Below are 6,839 nucleotides of genomic sequence, written 5' to 3'. Positions count from 1 at the left end.
CATAAAAGAAAATGTTATGTGTAATCATTTTACATCCTGTATCCTGCTGCATTTAAGTAATGCTCTCAGATAACTTTCTCAAAAAAAAAAATTGGAAGCTAAAAAAAAAATAAAAAAAAGAAGAAGCTAAAGAACTATAATAGAAATATATCCGGTTTATAGTGTTGAAAGAAATAGAAGTATAAGATTTAGGAAAATATTAACAAAAAATAATTGATTCTCCATCAAGAGGGCAATAAATGTTTCTTCACCTCCTTTTTGTTTCCTGTAAGTGCAAAAGTATATAGAGAGGATTAGGGAATTGTTTATAGTAGAAAAAGCCCAGCAAAATACGTAGGGTTTGTATGGGTTTCCGAACAAGAGGGAAATATTAGCAAGAGGTACCCTTTGATTAAGTTTTAGTTTTTCCCTCTGTAGCTGTCATCAGAGACAGAGTCATTCATTCAGATATCCTTCTAGTTGCTTTCTTTTACTATAGAAACCTGGGCAATTATAAACAGAATAATAGAAGTTACTGTTTTTTCTTCCCTGAGACGGTTGCTGAATGGACAGATTTATTATCTGGAAGTTGTTGCTGGTTCTTTGCAAGCTCACTTTACAGATGGATACACTTGGTTCCACAGGGGTGTTATGGATATTGATCCTGGTAGTTTTAAAATCTAGAGTATGACAGAGATTCACAGTGTCTGAACCAACTGGTAAGAGCAGAGCAGGCTTTCATGTATTAAGGTTGACTTCCTTATTATTGCCCTGTTCTTCAGTAAATAGACATCACAAAGCAAAAAAAAATGTGTTGTGTGTGTATGTGTGTGCATGTGCATGTGTGTGTGTGTGTGTGTGTGTGTGCATCTTCTGGAGAACAGATACAGAGTAAAGGACTCCTATAAAGTAGAAGAAAACAATACAGAAAAAAACTAAAATTGTTTAGCTAAAATAGCAATGCCTGGTTAAGTATAATTGATAAAAGTACAAAATAGGGTTAAGGTACAGATTAGTATAAGTGAAACCTCATATCTGTTTAATTCAATTGATAAGAATGTTTTTGGATGTTTATCTTTCCAATCTTGATATCACTTCCATAATTCCATATTTATTAATTTTTAATTTATTAATATGAATGTAGTGACATAAGCCAGCATCATTTATCATCTCTAATTTCTTAGCAACTTTTATGGTATTTAAAGAAATTGGCCTTAAGGGAAAATCCATGCCACTTGAAAACTTTTTCACAAAGAAAATGCAAATATATGAATTTATTCCCAGACATTTTTCCCGTTTTGTTTGTATAATTTCTTATAAAATACAAAGTCAGGCAATTTACAAAATGTTACAGTATGAAATCTTAAGCTCAAATATAGAGAAAACATATGGAATAATGCTCTGAGGGCCATGAAAAAAGAATATGAGAAGTGAATAAAAGTTTGGCAGATGGAGCTAGAGTAAGTCACTAGAGGTTGGAAACATGAAAATGAAGCAGCTATTGATACTGTTTTGTGATTTTCTCCAGAAGCCCTAAGCAGTCCAGAAGTAGAAGGAGAAGGCAGATGGTGGCATTTAAATAGATTCAGAATCCAGGCAAGAAAGACAAAAAGAATAAAAAAGATGGACACTTATGCTGGCAAAACTAAAACCAAGATTTTCTCCAACCACATTCCTTCCAAGGAGAGAGATTTACTATATAAGTCTACTTCTATCCTGATATTTGGTAAACCCAAATACAATGCCAAGTTGGCCAGAGATAACTTCTCTAAAAGCTATGGATTTACTGTGTTTCTAAAAATTGTGAATGTGAGACCAGTTCTGTGATAGTCTTGCAGATTTTGTTAACTTTTTGGATTTTCTTTTTCTAAAAAAAGAAGACATGGAAGACTTAATCAATGAACTAGTTCAACTTTCACTGTCTTGAGGGCGTCACATCCGTTTCAGGGAAGGACAGCCCAGACTGCAGGTGTAGTACCAATTTCATTTCCCTGGGGGAAATCTGCAAGGGGCCTCGGGCAGAGACCAAGCTGAATTAGAACTGCAGAGAATGAGGATCAATGCTGGGTTTCAGTTAAATAGGACACATCTTGTGAGTTTTGGCTTTGAATCCTTTGGGTTCCAAATCAAACATTAAAACTTCTTCAATTAAAAAAAAATGATTTTTTATTTTATCAAATTCCAAGTCATAAAACATTCTTTAATTACTCTCTGGGAGATTTAGAAAGTTCATATTCTAATTTAACTATTTTACGTGATATTTTTATACTCTGCAAGTTTTTTTTTTTTTTGAAAGCCGTAAGAATCTAAATTGACCCTTTGTTGCGAATGCTAGATTTTTCCTCATGTGCATTTTTTTTTTTAATTTCAGGGGAAAATACCAATGCACTCCCCCATTACCACAAATTATGCAGTTGAGTTTCCCACATTTGGGGAAATTACAGGGGTCAGCACATCTGGAGTGTAATGGATAAGCCTGGCCTTGGGAAAACCACCTTTGTTATCATGGTATCTCCTTTGCCAGGTAAGTATTGCTCCTGTGCATTTTAACATCACAGCATGAGCAATTTTACCTGAAGAGTTTATGGACGGATTCTAGGGGAAAACTTGGCCTCTGAAGAGTGCTTTGCATTTGCTTTTCTGAGTACACCGGGAGTATCGGTACTCAGGGACTGATTTTTATGATAGTTTCTCATCTTGGGCGTTCTGTACCAGAAGTAGAGCATGAATTCCAACTTCAAAACCATGTGTAGTATAGCTCATGGCTACCAATTACCTAGGAAGGTTTCTTTGTTTGTTTTCAATTTAAAATCCAGGTGGTGAAAGACTTTGTGATCTTCCTTTGCCTATAGATAGTACTTTGTTTTGCCCAATTTACCCTTCTACTAATGATGGGGCCCATTGAGGCTTCCTGCTATGTATATGAAGGTCTAAACTCAACTCACATCTCTCATAGGCTCAATCTCCTGTCCTTCCCCTGTTTAGGTATTACAGCACTGACCTTTGGTTACTGGTCTGGACTTTTGACCCAGAGTTGTCAGCAGATCCCCTCAACTATGTGCTAGCTGAACTGGTTTTTGTTCTGTATTCCTGGCACCAAGTCTTTTTAATATAATTTGATTTATTTGAAGCTATGATTTTTAAAGAAATCTTAAAATTGTATGTGTCATTTCTAGATATTGGTAGTAGGATGAATTTCCAGCTGTCTATTAACAGGTTGCTGGAACCAGAAATTTTTGTTTGGGTATTCTTAAATATTTGAACTTTTTTTGTTGTTACTGTTTTGTTTTTTTTTTTTTCTTACGTTAATTACAGTTGACCTTTGAACAACATGGGGGCTGGTGTTAGGAATGCCATCCTCTGTGTAGTGAAAAATCCACATATAACTTTTGACTCCCCAAAAGCATATCCAGTAATAGCTTATTATCCACCAGAAGCCTTACTGATAGCATAAAATCAGTTAACACGTATATTTTTTACTTTATATTTATTATAAATTGGTCATATATTTACTTTATATATATTATGTGTTCTTGCAATAAAGTAAGCTAGAAAAAAAGAATATGTTTATTAAGAAAATCACGAGGAAGAGATGACACATTGACAGCACTATATTGTAAAATTCCGAATGTGGAGCCCTGTGCAAGTGAGGGGCCGTGCGGGCACAAAGCCATGCTGGCAGAAACAACCTAAGACTGCCAGCAACGGCCATGGAGGGCCTAACATGGGCCAGGGCCAGGCCAGGTGGGAGCCAGATGGCAGCCTGGTGCCCAGCAAAGCCAAGGCTGAAGGAGTTCTCACTGCAGCCAGGAGCTGGGCCCCAGACAGTGGCTGGTGGACCTAGAGCGCTGCTCCCTCCACCACCAGCGCTGCTGCTGACCCTGGTCCCTGCTTCCTCTGTGGCCAAGCTGGACCTGGCAACCAGCCGGAAACCAAGAGACATTCCAGAAGTGGCAAAGACTCACTTTTGCAAGAATACCAAGTGGGTGCTAGACAGCCTGGGATACCAGGACTGGGGAACACACAGGAGGCACAGTATGCTGTGGGGTACTTCACTTTGAAGTTTGGGCATCAGAAGATTTACACATCTTTGACTGCAACTACAGCATGTTGTGGAGGCAGAGTGGACACTTCATTGTTCCCGCTTCCCACCTCCCACATGTTCTTTGGACTGAGCCAGCCAGGTACTCCTCAGTCTTATTATTTTTGGAACAATATGGTAAAATGATATTATTTCTCCCATGTCCTTTCATACATAAGATAGCTTGAATACATGTTTCCTTTTCCCCCTTGCCTTATTTTTCATGATAATTCAAAGTACTCTTCTTCTCAGTCTGTGATTCCTATTCTTTTAATATGAAAACAACATACCTATAATTCCTTCACTAATAGTTTGCCTTCCTGCTCTCCCAATGTATCCTTGTGAAAATAATTGTTTTCTCTCCTTCCTCATCTCTCAGTGAGACCTCTAGAAAGGTTTTAATTCTCCTTTTCATCATTTCATTTTCTCCTTCTCTTTTTCTCCTGTCCTTCCTTCCCCCTTCCCTGTCATCTACTTACCTCCAACTCTGTGTCTTTTTGATAGTGAAGTACTTTTAGCTCCAGAATCTGTGTTTGGTACTTACAGTAGGTATTCCTTTGAGTCTATCACTAATTAGTTAGAAAAATAGCGAGTCTACTTCGAGAATCCACTTGACACTTTTGTGACCCATTGTTAGGGTCACTGTTGTCCATTTGGACTTCCTATCAGTTGGCTGGATTGATAACAGCATTCATTGATCATCACTGCTTCCTTTTTTCTCCATGCAATTTACTAACATAGTTGTTCATCAATATAGAGGCAAATGCAGCAAACCATGTTTATGATTCTGATTCCAGATACATATAGAGAACTAGATATAAGAATATTGTAGGAAAATATGAATTAGAGAGAAAATGAGAGTTGGAAGGAAAAGAAATGTCGATCTGACCAAAGTCAGGTCTTGAGGTCTTTTAACAAATGTTATTTGCAGTGATATGATTGTTAATGCATAATGCTTCCAGAGGGTTGCTAAGATGGATTGGATATTGAAAATTTTATTTTGAAGGGATTACCAATAAAATTATTTTTACATGTTTGGTAAATTGTAAAATGATATAAAATATAAAATAATATTTAATCTCTTTTCCCTTCTTTGTTTTTTTGTCTTTTCTGTTTTCCAATCTGATTATCATTATTTAATTATTGTGTTGCCAGAACATAATGCCAATACTTAATTATCAATATTAATATTAGTGTGTTATTTGATAGTTTAACATTTAACATTAGTGTGTTATTTGATAGGAAATAACATGTAAACACATCATAGAAAAAAATAAAAATAAAAAAACACATCATAGAACACAAAATGGAAGTATAACTAGGAAAGATGAACTTTAACAGGCATTGTAATTCTCATATAAATTATTAATAGCGAAATATACAAAATCTATATACCATGTAAGTGAAGAATATTCAATTAATCATCAAATGTTTAAATGAAACAATGTTATATGACTTTATTTTGATCCTTGCATATAAATGTGTTATTTGTGTAATAATCAGACCGGGAGCATATTTTTAACTAATTTTCCAGCAGCTGAAAAAAATGTTTTTAACGCTGGATGAGTCTTGATGAAGAATTTAGTTATAATCTAATTCCAAATACTGTCCCCTTGACTTTTTCATCTTAAAATAATCTTTTGCTTGATACTTTTGAGATCCCCAGATTCATTATGTATAGATGGATATTTCAAAGTAGAATTAATTATAACATTTTTAATACCACCACATTAATTCTTAACTTACGAAAGTCTTTGCACTAGAGGAAGAATTCTTATAATTCGTACTTTGTTTACTATCTTTTATTTCTCCTTTTGAAAATTCTAAAAATATGACAATGCACATTTACTTGATATATAATTTTAATGTGTATAACTCAATTGGTATATTTTTCTGTTCTATATGTTTTGAATATATAGAAATGGAATTTTATACTAAAAATTAGGAGTGATGTATAAACTGCAGCGCATATTGGAACATGAGATATTTAAAAATATATTACAATGATTGCATTAATTATTATAGTCATCACTATTTGATATTTTTAAGAATGTTGATAAACAATAGGGCAAAGGAGATCATGAGTGAAGTTTACAGCCTTTTGAAACAGGAGAAAGTCGTCAAAAATTCAATTAGAAAAAGAACTATAAAAGTAGATACAATTTATTTTTACTAAAATAGATACTGATAATCTCTATGTGTGTCTCTGTCTCTCTCCTATCACTCTATTATCTATGTATCTGTTTATCTATCAACCAGATAAAATTTTTGCACCACTTATTCTCAATCTTTGAGGATAAAACATGAGGTGATTAAAATTTTTCTTTCTACAGTTTGGTATTGTTTGAACATATATAAAACATATAATAGTAAGATTATCACTTAACAGTGTGATTATCACTTAACCAGACTTTTTACAGTTACAAACACAAATACATACCCAGGCACACAAATGCAAACTGGCATTAAGTTTTTATTGGCTGATGTACTCAAAGTAACTGCCCCCTTTTCTTTAATGATCCTTCAGCTAGGGATGGCTGTGTGATATTATTTCTGGAAAATGAAATGTAGGAGGATATCACATTCTCATTTGGGTTATCTTAATAGAAGCCAAACGTACCTAAAACATGGACTCCTTCAATGAATTTCCCATTTCATAACTTTTTAAAGTTATTAATCTGATTCTATCCACCTAAACCAGAAAAGTGACATTGTAAATAAAATGAACTAAATAATAATGCTAAATATTTGAAAGGCAGAAGGAAAAGCATGCATTACT

At 34.5% G+C, this 6,839-nt stretch overlaps 1 non-coding gene across 1 annotated transcript; it reads right to left on the bottom strand.

The window, feature by feature from the left end:
• Positions 1-2,347: 2,347 nt before the first annotated feature.
• Positions 2,348-2,511, bottom strand: LOC129517062 (U1 spliceosomal RNA). The gene has a single exon (XR_008665944.1). It is a non-coding gene; the product is annotated as a U1 spliceosomal RNA (small nuclear RNA).
• Between the last annotated feature and the right edge of the window lie 4,328 nt (positions 2,512-6,839).

The sequence above is a fragment of the Nyctereutes procyonoides genome, unplaced genomic scaffold (genome assembly GCF_905146905.1).
Source record: "Nyctereutes procyonoides isolate TBG_1078 unplaced genomic scaffold, NYPRO_anot_genome, whole genome shotgun sequence".
Taxonomy (NCBI): Eukaryota; Metazoa; Chordata; class Mammalia; order Carnivora; family Canidae; genus Nyctereutes; species Nyctereutes procyonoides.
This window is presented reverse-complemented; position numbering and strand designations above follow the sequence as displayed.